The sequence below is a fragment of the Pituophis catenifer genome, unplaced genomic scaffold, assembly GCF_029215685.1.
Source record: "Pituophis catenifer annectens isolate HBS135680 unplaced genomic scaffold, rPitCat1.0.hap2 SCAF_1, whole genome shotgun sequence".
Taxonomy (NCBI): Eukaryota; Metazoa; Chordata; class Lepidosauria; order Squamata; family Colubridae; genus Pituophis; species Pituophis catenifer.
This window is the reverse complement of record NW_027256881.1, coordinates 325,723,618-325,737,665: the sequence shown is the minus strand read 5'-3', so window position 1 is coordinate 325,737,665 and position 14,048 is coordinate 325,723,618.

Genomic DNA, 14,048 nt, shown 5'->3' with positions numbered 1-14,048 from the left:
AATATAGAGCTGATCTTGGGGACAGAGAAGAAATGAGAGAGCTGCTAAAGGAGAACTTTGAGAAAGTCTTTAGAAAAAGAAAGTTGAGAGAGAAACTCAGATTAATTTTTTTAAAAAATATGAAATGGGACGAAGAGAAACTTGGGTAGGCATTGTTTGTTCATGCTATCATGCTACAATAAAGAATACTCATAGAATCCTTCATGTCCCTGGTTCTGGATCTATCCTGAAGGGCTCACATAAAAGCTTTTTTCACACAATCATCTTTGTGCACTCGTCAGCCTTGAAAATACTGTCAAAATTGCAAACAATGTTTGGATGGATTTGTACAGCATTCTACTACGGTAGCATTATTATCAGGAAATGTGCCTTGCTATGTTTTGTCCAGATGGTAATTTACTCAGGCTTGTGGGCACCAGTTGGATGACTTTAAAAGCAGGTTGAGCCATTTCATGAAAGATAAGTCCAACCACCTTGATGACTATAAACTACATTCAAGTTATTACAGTAAGTGTTGGAGATATAATTCTCATCTTCAGAATTATTACTGTAATGGTACAGAATAGTCCTGTTCTCCATCTCTGTCCTGCTGCCATTGGGTACAATAAAAAAGTTAAGCTGCAATAACCAAAGGGACTGTCTTTTCTAAATTTCCACATTGTTTCCAATGGCTCTGGAAAGTTATATGTACATATAGAACTATATATAAATTCTTGCTTGTTTTTTTGTAACTCTGTTTTCCCCTGTGCTTTATTCCCTGTTATTACAGTTAACTGTTTTTGATATTTGCTGGTGGTTAATAAATAAACATCAATCTATATTTTTGCTAGCTGATAAGAACGGTATGTGTGTGTGATTACTCTGATTTGGAGATAGGCAGTGTATCTGTGCAAGCTAAACATTGGTGGGATTCAAAAATGCTTACTACCGGTTCTGTGGGTGTGGCTTGGTGGGCGTGGCAGGGGAAGAATTACAAAATCCCCATTTCCTCCCAATCAGCTGGGACTCGGGAAGCAGAGAATAGATGGAGGCAGGGCCAGTCAGAGGTGGTATTTACCGGTTCTCCTAACTACTCAAAATTTCCGCTACCAGTTCTCCAGAACTGGTCAGAACCTGCTGAAACTCATCTCTGAAGCTAAACTAGAAATTACCCGGTGTAATTTTCCAGTATTAGGATCCATGCATGATGCAGTCCTGTTTTGGTTTGTAGTGCTGTAGGGTTCCCAGAAGCCTCTGTTTTGCCATTGTAGGCATAGAATGATGCACTAGAGAGACCTTATGTCTGTTGAAGTGCACTATTTCTACTGTTATCAAATTATCTGAATTTTCAGGTTGAATAGATGGTCATATAAATGTTGCAAGAAAACAATTGGGCTTTTCCTCATTAGCTGGCTGTAGCATAGTGCAGATATTTTTCATGTTGCAATATGGTGTTGGAAGAAATGTCCATCTGGGTTCAGTTCCAAGTGGAGAGAAAGACACTGGAAACATGGAGGCTCTTTGGAAAGATGGTTTAATGGTGGTCAGGACCACATAGTTTGAAGTCCTGGGTAGCTGACCACATGAAGTGGAGAGTGAGATATATTTATACCCTCTCTTGGGCTTTGAACTTGCTTCCTGTTTCTGTGAAATAAATGTATTCTGATTGGTCTGATTCCCATGGGGCCATGCAGGGTTAACTTTGCAGGTTGTCTTGAGTCCCAGGCTTGGTTGAATCTTGCTGGGTGATATAATCTTCCCAGGTGCCATGTGGTGAGATGGGTAGAGGGCTAATCCTATTATGTCCTGAGGTGAAGGTCTTTTGGGTTGTAGATAAGCTGGCCCAACCTTTTGTCTTGCAGATAGGTTGGCACCAGTCTCTGCGGGGCTATTAGCAAAGGTGGGGGCTGCTTTCCAAGAGCATGTATCTACTTTTCTTATCCAGGGAGGTACAATATTCTGCCTTTTTTATATTTCCTAGAATATTTCATTCTTCTAGGAGAGGGGTGGGTGCTAACTTCCTACAATGGTTTTATTAAACCCTTTTGTAAATCCACTATAATCATTGAGGTTTCAAAAGTACTACTAATTTCCTCACCCATCGAGGCAGGAAAACAAATTTGCCAGGAAGGTTACAGCTGCTATCCTCAGTGAATGCATTCTGCAGTGGTTGATAATGGCTGCCTTTCCAACAAATATGTTGGTCTTCTAATGTCTATAATTAATCTTTAAATTCATAGCCTGTTCAATCCTGAAGGCCCTGGGCAGGTTAACAGTACATTAATGCATCCATCAACCAGCCAATTTAAACTTACAAAGCAGAACAAAATGTTAAACTGCTGCCAGCAGCAGAAACAGCTCAGCAATCATTGCATGAATTCCGATTCTGGTAAAGATGAGCCAGTTACTCATTTACTCTCTCTACTATTACCCCAGAATTCAGGGTCTCACAGTTAACATTGAATAGGAGATGCAGGATATCACATGGCTTCTTCAGAATTTAAGGCTATTCAGTTCATTGGCTTTGACGGCATATGTTCATATGTTCTTAAGTACATATATAAGAAGTTTTTAAAACTCACTTCTGCATTCCACTGAAGTTATTTTTCTTTGACATAGAAAGCACGGCCTTGCATAACTTTTGTTTCTTAGCTTGGAAGAGATTATTATTCCCTCCAGAACTTTTGTTGTCAAAAGTATATTTTGCAGGGAGATTTCCTTTCCTAACTTGCTGGATCTCCAATTTGTCACCTTTTACACAGGAATAAAGAGTGAAAAGTTAGTCCTAGGTTATTTCTTGATTCAAGTGAATTTAATGTTGTGATAAAAGGCACCAGTAACAACTGAGAAACTGAATTTTACACTGTGAGCTTTAGGCAGTGGTGGGATTCAGCAGGTTTGGGAGAACCGGTTGTTTAATTGCTGGCTGCCTCTGCCCCACCCCGCCCCTTCCAGGAGTCCTCACATACCCTGTTTTGACTCCCAGGTAAGTGCAGGGAGGCCTACTAGGCCCAAAACGGGGCACGAGGGCGCGGCGCCCCCACCCTTGTGGTCTGTTTTTGCTCCCAGGAGGCTGCAGGGAGACCTACTAGGCCCAAAACGGGCCATGGGGGGGCACGCCACACTCCCCGCGGCCCATTTTTGCTCCCAGGGGGGTGCAAAGGCCAAGTGCTGCCTGTCACACCCCCTGGCCATGCCCATCATGGCCACGCCCATCCAGCCAGTCATTAGGGTAGAGAACCAGTTGTTAAATTATTTGAATCCCACCAGCTGGTTACCTTTGGCCAATCATCCACTCTTACCCCTAAGCAGGCAATAACGGAAACCACTTCTGAGATTATAGTCACAAAAACTATGTGGGCTTGTCCAGATAGTTGCCAGAAGGCACACACCCAAAAATGATTCAAGTTAAAGCTTAAGTTCTCTATTATTACAAAGACATTTTTCTGTACAAACAACAAAAGGCTTTGCAGAGGCTAATAATTGTTGGAAATAAGTTAAGGACATATTAAAAACACAAATGGATAATGGCAAAGGAGAACTAGATTTTGCAAAAACCTTTTTCCATACAGTTCATACCACTTACCCTGATTGCCAATGACTCTCCTAGGTTTTGGCTATACTATGCCAGGGATTGAACCTGGATGTTTTCACATATAAACATGGTTTGTTTATTTTGCCATTGCACAACTATCTCTTTCTATCACTCCTGCAGCCTTCTTATTTATTTGTTTGTTTGTTTGTTTGTAAAATTTATTAGCTGTCTATCTTGCCACAAGGCAACTCTGGGTGGCTTACAATATTAAAAGATGACACTGTATAATTTATAATAATATCAATATAATACTATAAAATCAACCTAGCTAGAAAGGTGAGCTGAGGGAATATGAGGGGGAGGGGGAGGGGAGGAGTGGGATCTGTTGTTAAACTATCAGCAATCCCAATATAAAATCCCTCTGTTGAAGCCTCAAGCCAACCGGCAGAGCCAAGTCTTTAAGTTCTTATGGGAGGTAAGAAAGGTTGGAGCCATCCTGGGGGCAGGATGTCTCAAAGGGCAGGCACAATGGCAGAAAAAGATCTTCTCCTGGAGATCCTGGCCAATAGGTCCACAGCAAGCCTCCTCTGCCGGCACAGGTGGGGCGGGCTCTATTCTTACTTAATAGAGGAAATTTCCAAACTGTGGGAGAAGCACTAGCAGTTCCCCAGGGGTGGTGGACTGAGTAGCTCATGCCAGCTCTATTATTTTAACGGGTGTTCATATACCCCTACTCTTAGCTATTACTATTACATCAAGCAGAACAAAAGAAGCAAATATCTAATCAGTTTTATAGCGGTTGGATATTAAAGTGGAATGGAATTGCAAAGTTAACTCAGAAAGTTGCTGTTACACTTTTAATTTTATAGTGCAATGGTACAAGATGAGTGAAATTGTTGCATGCAGTTAATATTCTACTAGCACCTTTTCCACACCTGGCCATTTCCAACTTCCTGCTGTGTTCCCTAAACTTTTATTAGAACGCCATATCCCACTTAATTCACTTTTCATCTCTGGGCAAATTCAGAGAAGTTACATCTTGTTGAATCATAGCAAGCTTTTCCAACTGCCCCACCCACTTGCCCTTGTTTGTCTTTATCAATACTCAGGTGACCTAATGCAGCCGTTTCTGACAGGGAACTGGAACAATATTGCACTGACAGCAAATTCCGGCTCAGACAGAATAGAATACTGTACCATAAAAAAAAAGGACAACAAAATGCAAATGCCATAGGAAAAGAGCACCAGACTTAGCCTTGGCAGGTCCAGGCCAATAATCCAGCTATCTCAGCATCCTGTCAGCCAGACGCCAGCCAGATGCCTCAGACACAGTGAATACCTGCTGTTGATAGTACTACCATCACTGACAGCTCATACTGAAAAAGAAAGCTGCATTTGGGAAAACGTAGACAATAGCAAAAGAGTTGTGTCTTCCACATTCTAACCCACTTCTCTTCCTCCTCCCCTCCTAATCCTGTTCAATAAAGTATACGTGCTTTGGCCAAGATATTGTTTTAGCAGTTTCATAGCCAGTTAGATTGTGTATGATCCCTCAAATGTTAAGTGGCAGAGTATTTAGTTGAATGTTGCTAATTTTGGAAGCTATGCAGGATTGTTCCTGGTTAAAACCTGGAGAAGGATCACTTAGGAATTGTTGACTAAATCGGGCAAAACATCCAAGATAAAGTTAATGATAAACCTCTTCAATAACATACCAGGAAACCTGCATACAAGGTGGATGTGAGTATATTTTGTCAATACTGTTTGTCTAGTGAATTCATGGGATTCTCAGAAGTTCCACATCAATCTCATGGTGACGGGTGCAGAGGTCAGGACTCAGCTAACAAGCAGGCCTGATTTTCCAGGTCACCTTTAAGGCCCAAATACAAGGGCCACATAGGAAGGGAATCCTTGTGTGAAAATAGTGATTTTGGTAGAATTTCACTTATTTAACCTTAAGAAGTTCAGTTGTGTGAAAAGATAAATGGAAATGTTCAAATCTTTGGGTTAGAAATTTGCCTTGTAATGATCTTCACAGCTATATAGAGTCCTGAATTCACACTAGATGCATCCCAGCATTAGCATTCCACACGCTAGGCGCTTCCCAGCATTAACATTCATGTCCATAGGAATGCTGTCTGTTGGGCTGTTTTGCTAATGAAACTAGATAAACGTGGGAAGAAGCTCTTTCTCATTTGCATCTTCACTGCAGCACAAATCTGCCCAAGTTTCTATCATGCCATGTCATCTGATTCCCCTGTCCTAGGTGGTCCTTAGGTGTACCAATACTGAAGGAATTCATTGCTGTTGGCCACTCATCCGTGTCCGGCCCTCAACCACTCTGGACCAGCACTCTCCATGCCCCTCTGTCTCACACCGCCTCTTTCAGATCTGCCATGGTCATCCTAGGGTCATCTTTTATAATGTCCAGCCAACGGGTACTAGGGTGACCCCTTCTCCTTTTTCTGTTGATAACTCCCAGCATGATTGACTTTTCGAGTGAGTCTGAAGGAATGTTTTCCTCCTTTTCCTCTTCCTCCAATCATGATCATGCAGAGGACTGGGGCAAGAGGAACAAATGACTATGTAATTATATAAATGTTGAAATTTATGTTAAGATGTAAGTATATTTGCGTGATGATGTCACCGTGCATATATCATTTTGGTATTACTGCAGTTAGCTCTAGATGCTGCTGATTCCAACACAGGTTTTAGCGTGAATGCAGTGTGACATGCTTCACCAACTCTGTTGATGCCCCAGTCAGGGGACTTTTATAAGTGAGATTAACTAAACCCATTTTAGGATGATACATCCATTTTAGATGAACATCTTTCTGTTCCAACACTTCCAGACCTGTTCTGTTCTGAGTAGCAAGAACAGGACAGGACAGCATAACATAGCTTTATTTGGCCAAGTGTGATTAGACACAGAAGGAATTTGTCTCTGGTGCAGAGGTTCTCAGTATACATGCAAGCAATAGGGTAGAATAAGCATAATAATAATAATACCAGTAAGAGGGGGTAGTAAAGAAGGTAAGAAGGATAATAATACTACAGCCAAACAACATGAGTAAATATACTTAGACGTAAGACAGTATTGTAAGAATTAGGAGTTCATCGGAATGATGGCCCGGTGTCTAATTGTCTTGGCAGGCAATTCCCTAGAGCAGTCCATTTCTTTCAAGTCGGGCTGCCTCCTTATACCTGCCAGATCCCTGTGCCAATTTCTTACTTGGTTATCAGGCTCAGCCTGAGAGCTGCAGCTGCCCAGTGGTGATGATAGCTAGCTACAGAGTAACACAGAAGACAAGAGTTTTATGCTGCTTTGTGTTGCAGTTCTCCTTGTCCCTGCCAACAGTTGTTCAAGTAGCTTTTGAAGATGAGTTTAGCCTTGTTTTGGAGTAGCACTGAACCCATCAGCTGATATCATGTAATAATTGAGCTCCAACTGTATCCATGCAAAACCTTTGCAAAAAACCAGAGTGAATTTTAACATTGATCTAATGATCTGTCAAAACGCATCTCCTCTCACTTTACTGTGATTAGGCCTTGACATTAGTCCATCTTGTATATGCCTTGTTAACAAACCTAGAACAATGGAAAGGACAATTACACCATTCTCTTAGCATACAAATTCAGACAGACAAGGCAGACAGCATTATCTCATGGGATCAGGAAGGAAATTGGGGTTGGGTTGGAGACAAGGAAGCTTCTTTCATTCAAGTTGTACCTTAGAATCACTTTTAATAACAAAGTTACCTTCCTTTCTTTTCTTTTTTTTAACCACTGAATCTAAATGACCTTGTTGCAAAGCATTTCAAGTTGCCAAAAAGAGTTTGTGTACAAACGATGAAAGCAGTTCAGCCATTTACTGTTTCCTAATCCAGATGTGGCTACTGTTACTATTATTAATCCGCCTTTCCTCTGGGAATTTAAATTGCATATCCGAGAGTCTCTCATTTTATCCCCAAAATCATCCTGTGAGGCAGATTGGGACTGAAAATAGCAATACATCCAAAGTTATGCTCCATGATTAAGGGAGGATTCAAATCTTAGACTCCCTGATCTCACTCTAGCACAGAGTTTCTTCTCAGCCTTGGCAATTTTAAGGTCTCTAGACAGAAACCCTCAGCCACTATGCTAGAGATTCTGCAAGCTGAAGTAAGGCAGGGGTGGGTTCTACTTACCTTTACTACCAGTTTGCATTGTGTTCGCGCATGCACGCTCGCTTCACTCACGCAGATCACCTATGATGACGTCCGGGTCAGTGGGCGGAGCCTCCCGCCAATTTTACTACCGGTTCTTGTGAACCAGTCTGAATCAGGAGCAACCCACCACTGAAGTAAGGTCATCTTAAGGTTACCAAGGTTGAAAAACACTGGTCTAGCACGTTAATCATTATGTCACACTGACCCTACCCGTTTAGAAGAATTCCAGTCTCCCTTTCTAAGAGACCCTGGCTGGTGCAACAAATTTGACTGATCGTTCTTTTTGAACCACAACATGTAATTTTGCCTGGGGTAGCATGATCCAAGGAGCAAGGGAGAGGGAAAGGAGTTTAACAGGCAAGAACGTATAAGGAAAAATGGGAGCTTTGAAAATGTGATAAATGTGGTAAATTTCTTGCAACCACATGCTTCTTTTACTTTACACAAAAACATACCCAAAGGTTGCATTCACGTTCTGCACTAAAACTGGGTTCCATAATGGCTTGTAGAATAAGCTTGGTAGTTTGTTCACACAGAACAATAAGTCATATACTGTAGTTTAAAAACCAGAATAGCTGCTTACATATATCCTGTTGAGCCAAAATCCAGCATTTCATATTATGGCTTAGCAAGATGCACAATTCCATCGCTAGAAACTATGTTGGGAACAAAGCTGGAATATAATTTCAGAGGTGGACTTAACTGGTAGCACTTAATATGACATGTTGCTCAGTTTTCCTGATTCAATAGAGACCAGCAAGCTTGGGAGGGCACAGCATGGAAAGACTGATGTGCCATTTCTGTGTATTCGGATTTGCAGTATCTAACATTTTCCATTCAGTAAACCCTTGATATTTTCTTTGCTATTAATTGTTGATGGCCAAAAGCTAGCAAAGAGCCTTTCCAGTATTCATCTATGGTTGAAGATTGCAAATCTTTTGCCAGTTTGCCCGGCTTCGTCCAGCCAAATTTCTGCCAAAAATTGCTGCTGAAGCCTTATTATGTTCTAGAATTTGACCAGCATGCCTTGTTCCCAGAGAGATGGCTTCTGTTGCTGCCTGCTACAAGGAGAATCAGGATTTGGGGGGGAAAGGAAAAGCTACTCTGTCTCTGAAAAGATTATTGCAATTTGCTGCTGTATGACACAGAATCTGATAAATTTTCTGAATACCTTCAGAAATCCTGCAAGCATTACTTGAAAACCATTGAACAACATTCAACGACCATTGAACGACAGGTAGGCCTCGACTTACAACCATTTATTTAGTGACCGTTCAAAATTACAATGGCAGTGAAAAAGAGACTTATGACCGTTTTTTACGCTTATGACCATTGCAACATTCCCATGCTCACATGATCAAAATTTAGGTACTAGACAAATGGTATGTTTATTGCCTTGTCCTGGGGCCATGTGGCAATCATTTGTAACCTTCTCAGCTGATTTCTGACAAGCAAAGTCAATGGGGAAAGCCAGATTTACTTAACAACCACATGATTCACTTAGCAACTGTTAGAAAAGATCATAAAATGGGGCAAAACTCACTCAACAACTGCATTGCTTAGCAGTGGAAATTTTGGGCTCAGTTGTGGTTATAAGTCAAGGACTTCCTGTATGATTTACCCACAATATTGAAAAATTGCCCTCTGTTAAGAACTAAATTTATCTTGTGCCTCACCAAGAGTATAAGAATGGAGAGGCTTTTGACACCCAAGTGTGGCAGACATTTTAAAAATCACAGTCTTAAACCCAGCAGACTTAACTTATTTCCAGATGGTTGTGTTAACTCTGTGCAAGAAAAACAGTAACGATTCTTGTAGCTCCTTGAAACTAAGCACATTTTATATTAAAAAGGTCACACAAACTGTCCAGTTCACAAGAGAATAATTATTTAAGGTGCTACAATAATCTTATTATAGATAGCACAAGAAGGGGTAATGGGAGATATAAATCTGCCAACAGGATTGTCAACCCATCACATACCGTATGTTCTTTGATTTTTCAATTTAGCAGGAACAAAGACCTGCAAGAATATACTCAAACTGGTTTAAAATCCTTGTGTCCACTAGGACAGCAGTCAAGCTTAAAAAAGCTCTCTTGTCTTTTGTGACATCAGTCCTGAATTCCTGGGAACATGTTTCCCTGGATCAGCTCTCTAACAGTGGAAGGATTCCAAGTGAGAATCAACACATTTTAGACCAGAGTTCTTCAATATGGTGTCCTTTGGATTAATTGCTTGAAAAAGTTGAAAAACACAAAGTGCTAAGTGAAAATATTATGAGGACTTCTGGCAAGGCTTTGATTTCTTTGACCTGGGTAGACCCTTGCAATTCTTTCAATTCTGCTTCTGTAAATACTGTGAATTTATTTCATATTATAAATCAAGGTTGATCTGCTAGATTTTTTCTATTATTCCTGATTTTGGATATTCCTTTCAAAACTGGCATATTCTTTGCAGATAGCCTCTTCTCACTGGACCTGATTTGGAATATCAGATTATTATTTCTTTGTTTTCAGTGTTTGTATACTCTGGGACAGGTAGGTAACTTTTCTTCCAGTAGTTCTGCAGCTGCTGGCCCTGTTTACTTAGCCAATAGGCCTGAGCTGTTTAGCCGAATTGTCACCAATTTCCAGGAACTCCAACGCTTTGCACGGTCCTTGTTGACTTGATGGTGACTGATCCAGTATATAGTTTCTGTAAGTTATATCCCATCATATTATTTATTGCAGACACACTCTTCATCTGACTTCTCTGGTGAGACATGTCCATTATGATTGAACTTCTGAAGTAATTATTATTTTCCTTGTAGCCCCATAACCACATCAAGGTAGTGCCTCGCTGGGGGATTATTATTTGATTGGCTGTGAGGCAATATCAAAATGCAAAATAAAAGGCAATAATAAGTCCATACATAACAAAGTGGTGAAAAGGGCAAAACCTAAATAAAATGTAATTCATATTTCACTCCTTTAATTTACTCTAATCAGATCTATATCTTATCTACATTATAGTTTAGTATTCTAGTCATATTACTTTATGAATTTTAATAGGTCTATCTTCATCAGTCCCTATGTTGTCGTAATCACTTCTGCAGAACTGTAACAAGTTTGCGCAATGTTTTTTATTTTTATTTTCTAGCTGTCTTGAACTTGGCAACTATTGTGTTTCATAAACTATGATTCATGGCTCCCCCCCCACCCCTTTGTGTGAGTGTTGAGTCCAGGTGGCTGCCTGGACTAGTCTCTGCAGTTTTCTTGGTAAGAGTTTAGAAGCAGCTTGTCCTTGCCTCTTCCTTCCTAGGGCTGACAGAGAGTGATGGTCCAAGGTCATCCAGCTGCATTTGGACCTAAAGCAGGACTAAAATCAGTTTCCCAGTTTCTAGCCTGATGTCTGAATCATTAAACCAAATTGGCTTTGTTGAGCTTGGCAACTATTATCTTTTTTGAAGTGTTTCATGTCTTTAGATATGCCAGCTAGGACACTCTCGTTTGTTTAACAAACCATAGCTTAATGCAATTTGTGGATTCAGGTTTTATGTATAGACGACTAAAAATCTAAAAAAACAAAAAACTAAAATACAGAAACAGCTCTGACAATGGCTCTGAAAAAGATCCTTACACCACAAGCACCACAAGTAGTTTTAATACTTATTCCTTCTTTGCCCGCTGTCTTGTGATTGTGAACACTGTTGACAGCTACAAAACAATTGCTAGAATGCTATTGAGCATGTAATTTATTGTGGTAGATGTGAACTATAAACCATTGTAAAGCACTGGATATACACATTTCTCTGGAAAATTTAGGTGCTAGTCTGAGAGAAGGCTAGAGTAAGTCTCCTATCTTATACTGCCTCCTTCTGGCTTTGGAGAAGTTGGCTATCCCAAAAATAAGTTAATTCTCACGCCCTGCGTTGCAGGTTCTCAGCAGTGGCAGGCAGTACCTGGCTGCCTTTAGCTTTGGAGCAGAAAAGAGTCAGGTTATTTTTATTTGTTTGTGTGCTGCCAACGTCTTGCATGAAGACCTTCAGGGAATACCTGTGCGGTAGGAGTGGTTGAGAAATGGAAGAACTTTGTGTGGCAAATCATTTCCATATTGTTGCCAAGAACACTACATTAATGTATTCTGGAGCTGATCTTGACTTTATGCTTTAACTTTTTCATCTTCTGGTCTCAGTATGACCTGGAACTGGAATTAAATCCAACAGGCTTAACATTCAATGCAGTAGGGAAGAAAATCAAATATATATGATTACGTAATCTTTGGTTAAACAGGTAGGTGACTGGTTCACCATGAACACCTCATCAGTTTTTTTTGTAGGTAGATTTGTTGACTATGAACATTGGTACAAAACCAATGTTTGCGTAACAGGCTGAAACGTATAAACCATCTTTACAAACTACAGCCATTAATCCAAACCCAAAACGTTCACAGTATGGATGCGTAGTTCATATTATGTACACATCCCACCGCCTTACAATGAGCAGCAAGTTTCTTTTGGTGCATGTTACACAACCTTTTTAGTTTGTTTCTCATGGATTAGTAGTGTGGTGTGCAGACAATCCTTGGGTGACAATCCAAACACTGTTATCAGTTTATCCCTTTGTCTACAAGTCTTCTGAAATGCTGGCTGTGGACTTGCTCAAAGCAACAGAAGTTGCAAACGAGTGTTTTGTAAGAGCTCATTAACCCTCTTCAGGCATTATTATTGGAACTCAGCATGTAAGCAGGCCAGCTAAGTGTCACCACTCTACATTGGCTCTCCCCTGAACCTGCACATTGGCTTGCAGGATAGAAGCCAAGGGTTTGTTGGATCCTGGTTTTTTGGAGAAGCCTACCTGGGCGGGACTAGCTCATCCTGTATGTCATTATGTTGAACTTGTGATGTCTTCAGGGAGCCATACGCAAGAAACATCAGCAAGAGGTATTGAAGGTGTGGGGAGACCCAGGTGCTATTCCATCCTAATCTAAAAAAGCTTTCTGGGTAACAGAGCTAGTTACTCTCTCAGCCCCTACCTATCTCAAAGGTTGTTTGCCATGGGGAAGAATAAAAGGAAGACTATGTACATCACTGCCTTGAGTTCCAGAATAAAATATTTTGCTACTGTATGATGGTATTGTGATTGGCCACACCAGCACAAGATGAGTATATAAATGTGATAAACAAACAAACAAATGATAGAATAAAATCATGTGGGATTGCCCTGGGCAGTCTTAGAATTAATTTGAAGACTACATGCCCCTTTGCACAAAAACAGCAACTCTGTTACCCAATGGCACAGCAGACTTTGCCTTTTAACTTTTGTCTCTATATGTGACTATCATATTTTCAATATATTATTTTGAATAGATTAAAAAAGAAATAAAGGCAAAAGTCTGAAACTATGCAGTAAGTTCAGTGAACATGTAAAGATGCATTAGGATAAGAACAATAGTTTGAGAACCCGTCACCTGCTGGGTCATTCTTTACTAAAGAGACATTTCTTTACTAAACAGAAAAACAGAATGACCGCGGGTGGGCTATGGGAGCAGGAACAACTTTTGACTTCCCGCTGTCTTCCCCATTGAATTTACATGAGGGGAAACTGGTAAAGAGCATCAGAAATACTCCTCCCTTCTTCCTTGTTATTCTGTCATTTTCTTCCTGGCTTCCCACTTCCTTAGAATTTCTGCCAGCTTCCCCATTTACTTTACTTGTGGGAAGCTTGCATGGAAAAAGTCAATGGGAAATTACAAGTCCAAGGCTAGTAGACAGGTAAGCGGGGAGTCATGAGAGGTGCTGTGTGGTTGGGGAAGCATCTCTGGATGTGTGGAAGAGATGCCATGCAGGTTGGGGAGAGTGCACAGGGAGTTGATGTGATTCAAGAAGAATTGGAGGTGTGTGTGTTCGGAGATGGTGCATGGGACTGCTTGGGAGCGCATGAGATAAGCCATGCAGTTCAGGAGTGGTGCAGGGAGGCAGTATGGGTCAAGAAGGGTGTGTGGAGTGCCCAAGAGATTTTATTTATTTATTAAATTTATATGTCGACCCTCTCCGGAGACTCAGGGTGGCTGCTGCATGAGGGTGTGGTGCAGGTCAGAAAAGGTGAATGGAGATAGAGGTGCTGTGTGGGCTAGGAAAGGCACACAGGGAGGGTGGCAGATGCCAGGGAGGATGTGTGGGGGTCCACAAGTGCCACATGGTTTTGGGGAAGATGAAGGGAGCAGCCTGGGCCAAGAAACGTGCTGAGAGTTTTTTTCCGCTCTATTCCTCCCTCCCTCCCTCTTCACTTTCTTCCTTTCCCCGCAGGATGGTAAGCCCATTCGTAATACTTTGGTTCAAAAATTGTT